At 38.3% G+C, this 17,771-nt stretch overlaps 1 pseudogene; it reads left to right on the forward strand.

The window, feature by feature from the left end:
• Positions 1-1,842: 1,842 nt before the first annotated feature.
• On the forward strand, positions 1,843-6,908 carry LOC140953655 (lysophosphatidic acid receptor 1-B-like; annotated as a pseudogene).
• The last annotated feature ends 10,863 nt before the right edge of the window (positions 6,909-17,771 follow it).

Consider the following 17,771-nt stretch of genomic DNA (forward strand, 5'->3'; position numbering starts at 1 on the left):
GAAACCTGATAACCCAGCGGCGCGCGAGACATATAGATGTTGCTCGGTCTCAAATTACGCAGCTACAATTATACGTGTAAGTCGTTAATTAATTTCTTAATTTCATATTTTGGCAAACAAAAATTTTCTGCAAAATCCAAGTAAAAAATATTCTCCTGAAACTTTATATGACTGAAAATTCGTCGCACAGACAATTTAAAAATCGTCCATTCATTTCTAATTAATACGTCTGCTTTATAATTTGTCTACGACTGCAACGGTTTCCGCTGTTCCAAAGTAAGGTTGATTTCTTTTCATTGCAGTATCCTTTCCAAATTATTTTTTTTTTTATACGGGTGTAAGTTTTCAGCCGTCTAAAGTTACAATTTAAAGGCCATTACCAAAAAGCAAGGTTACATGCTTTATGCAAAATACCGCAAAATCACGTTCACGAAAATAGGTTTCCTGTAAAAAGAGTTTCTTGTACCAATCAATACTTTTTTTTATTTTGACTTAGAAGGGTATAGACTATTGTAAAATGGAATTATTTATCAAATAAACAACCGCATTTTCAAGAAAATGGGCTTAGAAAATCGCCGAAATTCGCTGTCCTGTAACAGTCACGCAACATACCAGGGTTAAAACCCTTGGGCAAAATTACCGTTACACTAAAAATTTGATTTTATGCATCCAAAACGTTTATTTTAAGGTACTTTAGCTTCAGAAAAAAATCTGTGCACTAATTCCTTAAGGAAAAATTGTTTTAGACCCGAGAAATTTCCATTGTTTTTGGTGGTTTTTAGGGCTTCCCTTGGCCAAAAACTGGGGGGGGGGTGGTCAATCTCGGGGGGGGGGGGGGGAAGCCGGAAAATCTTGTTAATGTCACCAAAGTTAATTTTATCAGCTTGGTTTTAAATGCTGAAAAAATAAAGGAAATCGGCTGACCCCAATCTTTTGGCACCGCCCGGTTTTTTCTGACAATGGCTCTTAAATGGAAGATTAACGCATAATATTACGTTTCTCCCTGAGAGCTTTCATTGGTAATTTAATCTACAATACTTAGGGGAGTTGTTGAATGTTTTTTTCATGATTTTGTCGCAAATTCCCCGAAATTCAGGTAGAAAGTAAATTTTTAACACCAGCTGATTAGCTAAAAATTAGCAGGAGGACTCAAGACAATCGGAAACGGATAGATACTTGAATTAATAGTTATTGTAAGTGTCTTAACATTTCCAGAATCTTTTATAGTCTTGCATTAGGGCACCGTTCAGGTTAGGTCATATAAATTTTGATCATCTATTTATTACGCTTATTTTCTTCAAAGTTGCGCTCAAGTAACTGATATTTGGCCGATACGTTGTGAGGACTTTTTAACAAATTCAGACCAATAAGTCGTCTTAAAAGGTACAGTAAATTGTTACCTTGTCGGGCTAAGCCAAATTATTAAACAACTGCATCATGACGTACAGAAAGCATACAATGTTTTAAGACGACGAGATAAATGTCTTTTTTCAGGTTTCTATATCGAGATACCTTAAATTCCTGCATCATGACCCAGAGGCGCATACATTGTATTTAACGCAATGACATAAATACAGTCAACTCTCTCTAAGACGGACACCTTTGGGACCGGCCCTAAGTATCCGTCTTAGAGAGGTGTCCGTCTTATAGAGAGTCAAATATAGCGAAAAGCAAAGGCAGGGACCAACTTCAAGCGTCCGTTTTACAGAGGTGTCCGTCTTACAGATATGTCCGTTAAGAGAGAGTCGACTGTAGTTTCAGTTTTTCCTAGATCGAGATAATTCACGTCCGGGCCACATATCACACTTTGTGTAAGACGACAAACTTTATGTCATACAAAAAATGAGGAACTTATCACAATGCACGAGCGCAAATAATACGTCTCCCTCATACACGCCATATTCAGTTCCTTTACAGGTAGAAGGAATAACACTGTTGGAAGCCGTCCTGATTGTCACAGGAAACTTTCTCACAATTGGTCTCTTTGCAACAGAGAGAAAAATTCGAAAGAAGAGCCTTTTTCTTGTTGTAAACATGGCATTCGCCGATTTGATTTCAGGAGCTATTTCCTTGCCTTTGTATGCTTACTTATCTATCAGGCCCAGTTATCGGCTATGGCATCATTGCAGGCATCATTTGCTGTTTCTAGTTTTGTTTGTGCTTGTAACGTTGGTATTTGCAGAACTTTCCACAAGAGAAAAGTTCCTTCACAACAGGGAAACAGAGCATCTCAAAGCCAACGCTTGTTGCTCGTGTCCACTACTTCTCCACTGTCATGGCTTTCTTTAGTGACTGCAAACTCATCATCATTTTCATCGTCAATTTTTTATTAGCCTTTTTTTAGAGCAAATTTTACTGCGTAATACTACACCTACACCTATTTCACCTGTTTAAATCATTACTACACCTAAAAGGTTTTTGATTTATTGAAATCATATATTCTCAACTATTCAAACTCTTTTGTTAATTCGGTTGTGTACTCATTAAGAAAGAATACCTGAGTTCATACAAGCAGTAGTTTTTCGCCTCACAAGACCCCGAACGGTAATAAACAAAGAGGAACAGGAAGGAAGAGATAACAGAGGGTTTGCTTAAACGCCACCACCAAGCCACTCCAGGTATCTACAGCAGGATTTTGAATTGGAACCTGAAGACACTAAATTGAAATTATTATCACAAAGAAAGCAAGGAATCAATAGGAAGCATTCAGATATATGTTTCGCTAGACGGACTTAAAATGTTAGTTAATGCCCTTGTCATCTCGCGATTGGACTAGTATTGTAATTGTCTTTTGTACGTTGTTCCCAAATATCAAAGGGATAAACTCAAACGAATCCAGAATACCGCGGCGCGTGTTGTGATGGGCCTAAAACGGTCAGATCATATAACGCCTATACTAAAGAACTTGCACTGGCTTCCAGTTGAAAAGAGGATTGAATTTAAGATTCTCCTCATAACGTATAAGACTATACATGGCCAGTCTGCAGACCAACTGAAGCCTTTAATTGAAATGTATCAACCGTCACGAACTTTACGATCATCGTCATGTTCACTACCCTATCCTCAAAAAGTTAAAACTGAAAACCACGGGTGTAGAGCTTTTTCTTTTGTGGCACTGAAATTGTGGAACTCCCTACCGGAGGACATTAATAATGTCAAGACTGTGATCTTTTTTTAAAAACAAGTTGAAAACTCTTTTTTTTAAGAAAGCTTTTTTATTTTAGTAAGCATTAAGGTAAACTTAATTAGATAGGGATTGTTGTTTTATTTTCTGTTTGTAAATCATTGTAGGGCGCATTGAGCTTTGTAAATGCGCCATATAAGAATGTGTTTATTATTATTATTATTATTGTTATTATTATTATTATTATTATTATTACTATTATTATTATTATTATTATAAACTGTGATCTGCCATGTTGGATACTTTTATCAAATCCAACTGTATGCTGTAACAATGTTGAACAATAAAGTTATGTAGAACCTAGCGCTTATTAAAATTAAAACAAGTTTCAAATTTCAAATCTCGACGTTCTTTTCCACTCTCTATAATAATAATATAGTCGCTTCGTAACTGCAGTTCTCCTTAGATGAAAATAATGCAGAAAATGTCACATGAGTGCAAGTTCCCCTAGGAAATGCAAACCTTGCTCGAGGTTGCCAGAACTACAGAAAGTTTCGCTTTAAACGCCAGATGTCCTCTAAAGTTACGCAGGTTTTCTAGCCCCGTCCTGTCTAGTCTGAAATGTTATGCGTTTATTCGCCTCACCCCGACACGTCAGAAATGGACTGCGGCCCCTTGAGGGGTTGGGGTAGGAAGGGGGCTGGGGAGGGACGGATGACATTTCTGACTACGACTTAGCGCTATTTTCAGCAGGCCTTTTATGGAAAATAAGAGACTATAAGGACCCATCACTTCATAAGTCTCTTGTGGAAAACTAAAGAGTTTGATTAATATTTAAATGTTTCGCTGTTATAGTTACAGAAGGTGCAGGGCGAGTTTCTTTTTCCGAATTGTATCTGTCTTCGCGGTATAACCTGGGTCTCAAAGTTTTTTGTCGTGCAATCTCGTTTCGCTAAAGAGAGTAAAGGTTCGGGTTTGTTGTCAAATAATGTGAGGTAGGTCAAAATGTTTTCCCCTTTTATAGCTATAACGATTTGGTTCATGAAAAATGAGAGCATTTTAAGGAACAGGTACCGACAGTAAAGCCGTTTTGTACATAAATGATAGCTGTTACAAATACGGCAAAGGTAAACAAATACGAACGTAAGGGAAGTGTTGTAGTCAAGAAGTTCATGACTCCCTTCCGCAAAATAAAATTGTTTCTCTTTTTGAAAAGTTACCACTGTGAAGTCTAGAATCATTTGTGGTGTTTGAACTGGCGGAAAAGGGGCGAATTTGCGCCTGAGTTTCAAATGCTGTCTAAAAAGTTCTCCCTTGCATTCTTGCCCACCTTTCCGTGGTATTTACAGAAAGTCGCTCTTAATTACTTCTTTGACCACAACCACGCCTGTGGTTCATTAAATATTTCAGCATTACATGTTCTATATGGAATCCAGGCATTTGCTGAATTGAAGCGTCCAAAATGCACTAGATTGCATCTCAGAGAACTTCAATCACAAAAATTTTCCATGAGATGCATGCGCTCGAAACTCCCTAGAAAAGTGCGCCGTTCGCAGTCCTGATGGGCGCTATAGCGCCCATATTGCCACTATATACTATATCTCTAGGCACCCTCTATCACAAAATCCTCCGTCCGCCCCTGGCTCGATACTACTGGACTCATTCATATTACATGGCCGTCGCCAGAAAACAGTCATTGCGTGTCTTTATATTCACATTCTTAAACTTTTAAAACTATGAAGTACCCCTTTCTGAACCGAAATTTTGCACTTAAACTTTAAGGAAATTATTGAAAAGATGATGTGGTAACGTTTACAGCACATCTGAACGTAACTATCAAACCTTCAACAAGATACAAGCAAAAGGTAGTTTTGGCCGCCATGTTGGAGGGCGAGAGTATGCCCTCCAACATGGCCGCCCGTACAAATCATACTACTTTGTTGAACAATCAAAGTGCGATAAAATATCTCCCTTACATGCGTTACCTCTCAAATTTCTGGTGTAATATAATTTTTAAGCGCTCTGCAATTTTTTTTTCATCAACAGGATTCCAAGTCATTGTTTTTAAAAAAGCGCTGGTCACGTGACCTCTTAGTACAAGTGGCCTATGGCAGCAGCGCAAATCGAGTAACAAGTCTTCCTCACACACGCTGTATTCTGTATTCGCTGTGCCTTCCTGTCCACCATTTTAGCCAGCTGTCTGTAAACCTGACGTCATTTTTGAGGATATCGGAAAATATCTTTCAAATTTCGTCAAAGTCAGTTGGTTATGCAAAATTATTAGGAAGATTCGAGCCAATCGGAAACGGATAGATACGTAAATGAATAATTATTATGATTATATGTCCTAATATTTCCTAGTTATTGCTTTTGCATAAAAGAACTGTTCTAGTTAGGTTGTCCCCAGTTCAAATTTTAATCATTTACTTTTTTATGCCGCTAATCATCTGCAAATCCCTCTTGTAATTGATATTTGGCCGGTACGTTAAGAAGACGTATTAACAAATTTAGTCCAACAAGTCATCCCAAAAGATCAAATAAATTTCCAAATATTTGTTAGGCTATTCCAAAATAACGGTTAAATTAAGTTTTATCATTTAACCTCACCTGCATCCACAGAACACATACAGTGTGTACATTTAAAGGAGACGAGATAAATGTTTTTCCTACATCGACATAGTTCATTCTGTTTTATGATCCACAGACGCAGTTAACAGTGTATTTGAGGCAACAAGATAAATATCTTCAGTTTTCCCTACACCGAGAGATACTTCAAGTCCTCGACACATCAAGAAGAAAAAAAAAGCAAGTATTTCATACAAAAAAAATAATGAACGTATCAACTGGCATGAGCGCAAATAATACGTCTTCCTCATACACGCCATATTCAGTTTCTTCACGGGTTGAAGGAATAACAGTATCTGTCTTTTTCTTGTTAGAAGCCGTCCTGATTATCGCGGGAAACTTTCTCACAATTGGTCTCTTTGAAAAAAGAGAAAAAACTTCGAAAGAAGAGCCTTTTACTGATTGTAAACATGGCTTTCGCGGATTTGATTTCAGGAGCTGTTTGCTTGCCTTTGTATGTTTACTTATATATCGGGCCTATTTATCGGCTATGGAAATCGGATGTGACATCATACAAAACGTGGCGTATCGGTTGGGATGTCGTTGATACCACCTTCTCGGAGGCATCATTAATCTCAGCTGTTTGTATAGCCTGTGAACGGTTTTACGCCATTTTTCGGCCGCTGAAACACCGAACTCTATCATTCAAAGCGTACTTCATTGTAATTGTTATCATCTGGACGCTGGCTATGCTTGTTTCCGCGGTGTGCAATACAGCAAAATACTTAATTTCAAACAAAGCAGCTATTTATGCTTGGATGTCATTCCCTTTGCTGTGTCTATTTATTGTTTGTCTTTGTAACATTGGTATTTACAGAATCTATCACAAGAGAAAGGTGTCTTCACAACAGGGAAACAGAGCATCTCAAACCCAGCGCTTGACCGTAACCTTGTTGCTCGTGTCCACCATCTCTTTACTGTCATGGCTTCCTCTTGTGACAGCAAACTACATATTATTTGTTCAAAACCTAACAAATTTTTGATTTATAATATCATAAATATTCTCAACTTTTCAAACTGTTTTGTAAACTCGGTTGTGTAGTCATTAAGGATACCTGAGTTCAGGCAATCATTGGTTTTGTGCTTCACAAGACGCCAAACAGTTATAAACAGGGGCGAGCACGAAGTTAAGGAAGAGATAACAGGGGGTGTGCTTTAACGCCGGGATAGAACCATGAGCAATATCAAGGAAGTCAAGGTATCTACAGCAGGATTTTGAACTGGAATCTGTGGACACTAAACTGTGATCTCATCAGCCATGTTATCATGCACATCTGACTGCATGCTGTAAAAATGTTAAACACTAAATTTATGTAGAGCCTGGCGCTTTAAATTTCAAATTTTGAATCTATTTATGCTTTTTTTCCTTCTCTATTTTGATAGACTCACTTTGTAACTTCGGTTCCTTAACTGAACCATAATGTAGTAAAAGTCATTTGTACAGAACGTCGAGAATCATCAAGTCCTTATTCCTCTAGAAGTCAAATTCCACAGTAAATTAGCTTCCTCTGGTGCAGAAATTCATGTAAAGTTTTAAAGAAGTTCAACGACAAGATTCTTGATTTACTTTATTTTTTCCCCTTTTTTCCTCTTTTTTTCGCTTCCATATACTCCTTGTAGCATTTTTGTCAATATTCTATCTTGGTTCAGCTATTAAACTTTTCATTACGCATAGTTTTGTCTAATCATTTCGCACAGATCTATCTAATATCCAAGCTGTATATTTTTTATTACCTATCTGACCATAACTGAATAGCAAAATGTTAAATTATATCGTTAACATTGAGTATTGCTCTTATCGCGAACAGGATATTATTTTTTCAAAAGCGAACAAATTAAAATGTTTAGTTACCGAATATTCAATGTGTTTTATCGTGCACCCAGTCGGCAGCCATCTTTTCGGACATTGCACAAAATATTCCTAAGTTAAGTCTGCCTTCAAAGGTGGGAGACGTTTGGTTATCTTAAGATTCTTTAATTAAAGTTGCAAAAACTATAATAGATAATTAAGTATTTATCACCGTTCTGATGTGAAGCGCAAATAATGAGTTTTCTCAATTTCTCTTCCTTGTTGATTTTTCGAGTGCTGAGCCAAATTTCTAATTACTCTAGACAATTATATTCGTTGGTCATTTATGAAGTGATCTATTGTCCTTTGAACTTCCTACCTTGACATTAAAATTTTCACCGTTATCGTAATTAGCAAAGACGTCGATTGTGTAAATAAGGAAGTTGAAGAATTTGGATTTGTTTAAGTAATATAGCTGGGACAAAAAGAACTTCTTTAGTTTAACATTTCACAATGTTTAGTCAGTAGCCCTACAGCAGAGACCGATCTTTCAAAAAGCATAATACACAAAAACAAAAAACAAAAACTAAGACAAGTTTATGTTATCCATGAGGTTAGTTTGTGTTTTCTTTCCTCTTTTTTTTTTATAACAAACTAAGACCAATATTTTGCAGCGTAAGGAACACCCAGTACACGCAAAGTTCACGAAATGAAGATAACATGGGAAGATAATTTTTCAGTCATTGACACAGGCGGCTATGGAGAAAAACTCCGAGTACTCCCGATAGGAGACTAACCTATGGCCTTGTGATTACTAGTCCAGATGCTCTACCACAAAGCTACAAGACATTTTTCGGAGCTAAGGACACTAAACTAGGTTTATGTGACAAACATCTTGCAATATTAGTGCAGGGAAGCCCGTCCGAGAACATTTTTTAAAGGTCTCTCTGGTTTTGCTACAAACAACTATTCATCTAATGAGATCGAGCTTAACTTTTCATGATAAACAATTTTATGTAAACTTTTCATACATGTGCCAAGACATTTTTAATTTTCTGCAGTTTCATCTATCTATTCCAGCAATATAAATTAATTTCTCTAATTGACCAAAGCGCAAAAAGTGTCCAATATCGTGAAGCTTAAATATTGTTGTTATTACGCGCTGAACATTAATTTTCAATTGCCCTAAAAATTAGAGTGTATATATTTTAATGGTGACGAATGAAGACAGGAAATAATTACGCTTGCCTTTTGTCAAAAAAAGCTAATAATTTCTCGAGCCTTTTCATTTGTGAGACTTTTAACATTTTTTTTCTTAATTTCACGATTATACCACATATTAGTATCGTGGGTTACAATTGCGCCCACAATCGTGTAGGTTTTATTTATTTTTTATCAACTGCCGGATTGCCGTTCTGTCATCAAAGAAAAGGATCGGAGAGGTGATAAATACCTGGCTTCAAAGAAATAAACGTTCAAACTGATTACTCCATCGTCTTAGTTCAAAATAAATTGGCGCCTGTTTGCAGTCTCAATAATCAGCTTTATAAAAGTAGATTGAGTTTGATCGTCCGGGTCAACGTAGTCCTGAAACAGGACTGTTGTTGTTGACCGTGACTGACGTTTCGACAACCTGTGCGGTAGTCATCTTCAGAGTCAAAGTGAGTTGTATCACGTCAGTTGATGGTATTATACTCTGGGTATTGACCTGATTGGGCAATTACTTCACGATGTTATTGGTAGTCTGTCAGTTAAGCCGTGATGTCATTGCTATGAAAACTCGTAATGTAATTGGTGCTTTATGTTGAACACCTTTACTTACAGTGTATGTGTTATCAACGGAACAAAATTAATTCACGGAACAAGTATCATAAGTTTCGTTGACGCATCCAGTTACCTTTCAGTAGCTCGGCAACCTTCTGTACTCCACTTAACAAAACCGATTTCTTGATGAACGTATCAGCTGCTACGAGCTCAAATACCATTTCTACATCATATCATTTACGAGTAGAAGGTATTAGTGCTGTGCAGCGTTTTCCTCCTGGAAGCTGTCTTAATTTCCGTGGGGAACTTGCTCACATTTGTAGTCTTCGCATCAGAGAAACCGCTCCGCAAGAAAAGTCTTTTGCTTGTAATAAACATGGCCTTTGCCGATGCTATTTTAGAGGCTGTTTCTATGCCTCTGTATGTTTTCTTATGGATCAGGCTCAGTTTTTGGTTATGGAATTATGAAGAGAAACTGTCCTTGGACATCTCTTGGAGTGTCGTTGATGCCACCTTCTCGCAGGGCTTGTTAATCTCACCAGCCGCTATAGCCTTTTCACGATTTTTACGCCATATACTGGCCTCTGAAACACCGAACTATGTCATTTAAAGCATATTACATTATAATTTTTATCATCTGGACGCTGGCTTTCCTTTTCTCCGCGGTGTTTAACATGGCAAAGTTCTTAATCTCATTTAAAGCAGCTTCTTTTTGTTGGATGTCATTCTCTTTGCCGTCTCTATTCATTGTTTGCGCTTGCAGCATAGGTATTTGGAGAAAGTTTCAACTGAGGAATATTTCTTCACAGCAACAAAACAGAGCCCTCCTAGACAAACGCTTGACGTTAACTCTGCTTCTCGTGTCCGCCATTTCACTACTGTTATGGCTTTCCCTAGTCCTCGCCAATTGTCTTATTTATATCCTCACGATTAATATACCTGAAGTTTCTTTGTTTTATTATATTATAGTTCTTCTCAACTTTTCTAACAGTCTCGTTGACCCGGCTGTTTACTCATTAAGAAGGCCGTTAAGAATTCCCGAGTTCAGACAAGGGCAGGGTTTTTGCATAATAAGACGTCGGAAGCTGATAAACAGAGACGAAAGGAACAAAGGGGGAGATAACAGGGGGTTCACCCCAACGCCGGCAATACGACCATCAACACAGCCAAATGACCAAAATCGTCTTCAGAAGGGTATTGAAAAAGAAACTATTGTCACTAAACTGTAATCAGTTATGTTGGTCTAATCATGCAACTACATTGTGCTGTAAAAAATTTTGACTAAGAAATTTAATGTGTAGTGTAGCCAGGCACTTGAATAAATGAATAGCTATGAATGCATGGATGCATGAATGAAGGAATGAATGAATGAATACATAGACGGAAGAACGAACGGCATGACATGCATGGTAGTGAAATTTGCAACCTGATTGGTTTAGTTTGTTTGTTTTGAAACGGAAAATTAAAAAAAAAACGGTTTGATTTGATAAAAGAAGTCATGATATTTAGTAAACATTTTTAGCCTGGATATAAGGAATAAAAGCTTGAGAGTAATAAAAATACATTAGGGCTATTTTTCGTGATATTTGTGGTAAGGCCACGCCATCAGTATTGTGATGGCGTGGCCTTACATCGGGAATCAGGAGAGTGTGTCTAAAACAAATCTTAGAGACGTTTTTAAATTGTTTGGTAAACAGTTTTATCCAGTTTGTTTATCTGTTGTTTTAGAAAATGTGTTCAATTTTCTTATTAGAAACCCGTCAAATTTGTTGAAACACTTTTTTACGTTATGCCCTTTACAATGTTGACTCCAGAGCCATAATATGGCTCTCGGTTGACTTAAACCTCGGACGTACACGCAAATTCATACCTCCACCGTTGTAACAGGGGGGAGGGGGTGGATGGAACCCTACCCTGAGTTTTTGATATGTTACAGTATTTTGAAACGATTTGGCCTTCAGTGGAAAGCCTTTGATCTTCTTAACAAGATGAGGTATATTTTATGGGAGATGGCGCTATTGTAGGCCTGTGACGTCACCAACAATGTTCGCCATCTTGGATATTACCAAGAATTTAAAATCAGGTTAAAACCGCAAGAAATGGTAATTTTTTTGTGCTTTACATGAAAAATAACACATAAATAAGCACTTCGCTTGATTTTAGCCACAAAATATACTTTTATCGTTGAAAGAAGTTGAAAAAACCATTTATTTTCCCCTAAAATTGGCTTGACCACCTGCTACTTGTGATATCTCGTAGCCATAGCAACTGACCATCACCAAAGTTGTTTGAAAATCTGCGCGAGGGATGAACGAACAGCTACTGAAAACGTCAGGTACTAATGTTTTATCCTCTTGGAAAAAACTCAGAAAAACCTTATGGGGGGTTACATCCACCCACCTTGTACGTCCAAGGGTTAAAAAATAGAAAGATTCTCAAAACCGAAGACGAAGAGAAGAATTGCATGCAGGGAACAACTAGATAGGCTGGTTGAGGAGATAGTGTAGTTTGCCAAATACCAACGAATTCATAACATTCCCCAATGTCCCGGTGCCTAGAAAATGTGTCACCCTATTAATCTGACATAAACTACCTAAACATGATGAGACAGTGTTTGTAATATGTTCATCAAAGCTAAGGGTGGAGTCTACTTGAAGCCCCTGGTCTCGTGCAGAGGAGGCTACAGTAACTTCCTTTAAAAGTAGAGTGACGTGAAAGTCTGCAGGTAGTCTCTGTAGCATTTGTCGGGTTCCCAGCACCATCAACTTGGTCTTGTCTGGGTTGATCAAAAGACTATAATAGCAGCACCAAGACGCAATCTTTGATAAATCATCATTAATTTGCTGGACCACACTGCAAGTATCTTTGACAGAAAATGACAAATAGAGTTTTGAATCGTCAATGTGTGATTCCAGAGAACCAAGTTTCGGGATGTTGGAAAGGTCGTTAATGTAGATGGTAAATAGGGCCGGACCTATGATGGAACCCTGTGGTGCACCATGAGAAATAGCACCCAGACTTGAGGCCTTAGCACCGATCCTGACGTCCCGATAACAAACCATTCCAAACCATTCCAGAGCGGTACAACCAACCCCCAGTGTCTTTAATTTTGCCAGAAGTCTACTATGGTCTACAATTTTACTTCGAGGTCTAGAAAGGCAATTTTGGAAAATATGATAAACCCAACTCGGAACACAGATGTAATGCCAGCGAAATGAAAACAACTCAGTGGTATTTGGGTCAAAATAAGCCAAGCAAGTACGTATGATATATGCTTAACCCTTTCTCCGGAAGAAATACTTTACGAACTGTTATGAAAAATCATGATCACACCAACCAGTAGCTGAAGCATTACTTTTAAATTTAATTTAGGGATGCATGATTGAAGTCGCCAAGAGAAGGCGATTTCTCTGTATGCACTAGATAAAATTCAACAAACCCATAGTCGTCGACAAAAAAGGGCAACAAGTCAAGTTGACGTCTACTTATTTTCACACCTGTTAATTTTGGAAGGAACAATTTCCACGTAGTCATGCAAAGCATTTCAAACGGAAGATTAACGCATAATATTACGTTTCTTCCTGAGAGCTTTAATTGGTAATTTAATCTACAATAGTTAGGGGAGTTGTTGAATGTTTTTTCATGATTTTGTCGCACATTTCCCGACATTGAGGCAGATAAAGTAAATTTTTTAACGCCAGTTGATTAACAAAAAATTAGCAGGAGGAATCGAGACAATAGGAAAGGTATAGATACGTGAATGAATAGCTATTTATGACGAGATTCATAGAGGTCTGAAATCATAAACCTCTGCTGATGTTCGCCTATTCAATAGCCGAACGTTAGCAGGGGAGCTCTGTAGAAGTAATCGACTTTTACGGTTCATTTTCTTAGAGGTGACAAATTCTCATATCAACTGGATTCCTGTACGTTAGCAAGATTTCGATTCAACAAAGAACTCAATTGCAAATTAGCCGCATTAGAAGTCTTTCTACCGAACCGGACTGCATTTGCCTTTGTGGCTTCTCTTAAAATTTATTGTACTTCGAGAAGAGTGATTTTAGGCACTTCGTGCTGGGAAATTTCCCACTGTATTATTTTGTTTACTTGTATTTACTTAATTGGTAGAGCGCTACACCGGTATCGCAGAGCTCAAGGATTCGAATCCCGTACAAGCCTGAATTTTTTTTCAGGCTTTCTTTTCGCAACTGCATAAGTTGCGTATATAACTGCGATGGTCTTCCTTCAAACAATTCTTCACTCCGCAGTTCACATATATCAGTGATTTTCATATATTCATGATTTCAATCATCAACTTGTTGACAAAATGAAGCTTTGAACAACCCGGCCCAGGTATTGTTGAGGGTCATTAGATGTTTGCAAAGTATTTTAAGAACTTTACTAGTACTAGTAAAAATATTTTTAGCAAAAAACTTTAACAGTAAAAGTTAACGAAACATATTTAAAATATTACAATAATAATACTAATAAATGGAAAAATGGACAAAAAGAGAAATGACTTTTTAGCGAGAAAAGGCATTTATTAGGCGCGAGGAATAACTACGGAGAAGGCAACCGCAGACAGTCGATCTGTACTGCCCTTCGCTATCATTAAAAACACTGGACACGGGAATTTTGTTATTGGCCGTTTTCACACTAGGGCTAGAAATGGCTTATCCGTCTGAGACTAGACTGTGTACAGTCGCCCCCTTCCCGACAGACACCCCTTCTCCAATTTTTTCTGAGTGGAGGGGGCGGCGGTACACAGGCTCTCTGAAATGGATAATCCATCTTCAATCAAACTGTCCGTCAAAATTGACGGATAAAGTCAGGCAGATTGTTCCTTCAAAATTAAACTATTCTGACGCGAATCATCAAACGGATAACCCGTCTCACACAAATAATCCGTCTCAGTGGTGTGAAAACGGCCATTTCTGTTATAATGAATGTCGCGCCCCGGCCTTGAGTTGGGCGTTCGAGTGTCTGCTTTTGCTTTTTCACAAAGATTACTTGACATTTCTATGTGTAAAATAATATTAGAAGTGGAATACTTTATAAAAAGCATGATCTATCAAATGTTAAAATTTTTCAAAAGAACAGCTTATTTCATCCGGAGATGATTTGAAGTATTTTGCTGTAAAGATACAAAAAATACAGGTTAATTAATATTTAACTCTTTAAAACAAAAGAAATTGATTTTTAACTTTTTTGTTAACCGTAACTGAAAATAATTAACCGTTAGCCGTAAAACAGCCAAAATTTTAGCCGATAATCGTGAAGGCCACCACCCCATTGAGACCCTCTAAAATGAGTACGCACATCAAGGATTGCGTCTTTTTCAAATCTTGCGCCTTTGTAGGTGTAGGTGTCCAGCCTGAATGTAGTTTCCTTATTGGAAATTTCAGCCGTAAATTTGATCATAGGGTGATGATTATTCGCTAGCTTGCTCAATGAACTGTTCTATTCTGTGTCTGTGTATAGTCCAGAGCGAGAATATGTCGTCTATATACATGATTAACGTTTCCAAACGAGCGGTTTTAGTTCGCTTTGGCTAAGGATTTCGGTCTCTACCTTGTTCATGAATATATTAGAAAAGGCGACTGCCATTTTCTTGCCCATGGCTGTACCATGTGTTTGAAGGTAGTTTTGTCCATTCAACTTGAATAAGTTTTCTTGAAGAATTAGCGTTAGCGCTTACCGCTTGTTCTAGTAGTTGTGTAGGGATAGGAGGTTCGTTTATGTAGAATGTTTCGTATGCTCTGCATACCGTGACGAGTGACGTAGCATGCTTGGAAACGTATAAAAATATAAAATCATTGAATTTGCAACCACTCGTATCTCACAGAAGACTCGTTCCGCACCAAGCTGAGCTTAGGCTTCACTGATCAATAAGTCTCGCTTCGGCATTCACTACAGTATTCGTCAGTCAGAAGCGCTTTGCACTGTTATTAAAAAACAGGTATTGTCAAGTGACAGTACATCTTCCGCTAGCCTCCCACGCAGGCGTTTGAATGGAGCTCGTCTTTTATCCCTCGTGGGTAGGGATGAAAGACGAGCTCCCCTAAAAACGCCTGCATAAGAGGCTAATCTCCCGCGTGACTCGGTCAAATTTTGCGTTACATTCAAAGACTTTGTATGAGCAACATGGAGTTCCGACATGAAAATTGTTAGAGAATTCGCAAGGAAAGTTTTTTACTCGTCTGAAAAATCGGGAATTCTTGCGACCAAAGCTCAAAAAAGCTATAAAAAAAATACCCTCGAGAATCTACCTAGACTGTTCACAGTCCCCTATTTTATATACCGCGTCTTACCGTCACGGGTATCTTGATTTTCAAATGTACCGATGGGGCGGGCGTCAGGGATTATAGCCCCCCCGGGGGGGGGGGGGGGGGTCGTGAGAGGGACTGTAATAACAGCACTGCAGCTCGCATTCACGGAGCACGTTGGACCAGCAACGCAGGCGTTTGATTGGTCATTAGACAACATATGTTAATTTGCTTTGACGGACGGGTTTAATCTAAGTTGCCGACATTGACAAGTCGTTGACAGGTCGACGCTTCCATAAAACGTACGCTTTCATACCATAAGGCACATCTTGCGCAAACACACGAAGGATTTTTGGTATTTTGATTGGGAAAATGTTTTCTTGTGCACGTTTGCCGATTTTATTTCTAGGAATGGCCCAGAAACATTTATAAAATCACTATTTCGAAAGGAGATATTTATAAACACGCGTAATCGATGCTAAATGTTTCTGGCATGTTTTTCATCACCAGCGGAGTTTCTTAACTAATGAATGGTAAAAGGTGCGAAATTCCTGTCACGCCTCCTGAACGCGAGCTGCAGTGATGTTATTACAGTCCCTCTATTTTTCTCGCTTCCTCCCAAACCGCCCCCGCCCCGTAAGTAGTTTTGACACTCATGCAAAATGGCAGCCCGTAACACAAAGCGCTGGATCTCGATGATCTTACGGAAATATAGAGGACTGTGAACAGTCTACAATTTACCCTCGACCCTCGACAATATACTCTCGACTGTTGACATTCTACCCTCGACCCTCGACAAAAACCTACACTCGAAAAGCACTTATTTTCTTAAATTAACCTACCAAGAAAGAGTCATGGAGGTCCAATGGTTTCTTAAAAGGACACATTTTCGTCCCCAGAGCCCGTCGTTTCTTGTTCACGTGGTCTTGGAAATAGGGGCTCTGGAGGCAGCCGTTACTGGATGTGCAGAAGTTACAAATATCACTACTCATGCTCATAACTGATTTTATAACAAAATTTTACTTCCTGAGCTCTCTCCAGAGTGTGGCTTCTTAGGGCTGTTTTGAAAATACAGACTTCACTGAACTAGGATTCATTGATAATTTAGAGTCAAAAGGAGAAGACATTAACAAAAACCAGCTGAACACACTGTTGGGTGAGCAGAACTGAGACAATTAATCGGCAGATTATCGTCTCAGTTTAATATGTGAGTTCACGTTTGGCGAAAGCAAACAGTGAGAAAGCAAGATCGCGAAGATCGAAAGTCAGTCTAAGAAGGTATCTTGTTCCATGTCCTGCAAATGTTATCTTATTTCAAAACGCCTTTCAAACGAAGCAATTCTCGTGTTGTATTATTAAACTGGACTGGAAAATAAAATGTAATCATATATTCGTTTCACTCTACCTAGTTGTGTTTTTTCCTATGTTTATTTCCTTTTGAGGTGTCGAATGGTGGGTTTAATTTTCTGTACAACTTGAGTCAAGACAACCGAATGTTTATGTCAAAACAAATCAATATTAACCATTTTGCTTTCCCAAACAGGGTAAAAAACAGTACAAACTTTGTCCAGGAGAAGCGACAGCTTACTGGAGGCGGTGATAGATATCTGAGAAAGTCTATTACACTTCCATGGACTAGAAAACTGAAACTTGATTCACTCGGTTTCCTAACCCTAATCAGACTTGAGGGTCATCTGGTGTTTATGGTAACCATTCAGTGTTTTGCGAAAGGGGACCTTAATCTATTGGAGGTTTATCCTCCTAGCTCCTCCTAAAGATTTCAGTTATCATCTCCTAACTAAATACCATCATCAGTACCTCAAAGACGGAGTTATCAATGATTTTGTTGTCAAACTGAGGAAATCGTGAACGCCTGAAAATTTTCAGGAATGTTGATTGTGTAGTACCCTGAGAGCAAAGCCTCCTTCGATATTCTAGAAAATATCGGCCCCGAAAAAGACTCTACTCGCAGGGCAATTGTGTAGTGACCAATCACCATAAAGTTCAGAACACATGAGCAAACCTCAAAAACAAATACTTTTTTGCATTTACTGGTGTTTAAATAAGCTTCAAAATGTAATAGTGGAAGCTTAGGAGAGGGCTTATAACGCGCAGGATGCGACCAACGGCGTAGAGCCCTGTTATTAAGTGGGGGGAGAAGAGATTTATGCAACTGGCAACCAAAAGTCAAAATCAGGTGTCT

The sequence above is a fragment of the Porites lutea genome, chromosome 12, assembly GCF_958299795.1.
Source record: "Porites lutea chromosome 12, jaPorLute2.1, whole genome shotgun sequence".
Taxonomy (NCBI): domain Eukaryota; kingdom Metazoa; phylum Cnidaria; class Anthozoa; order Scleractinia; family Poritidae; genus Porites; species Porites lutea.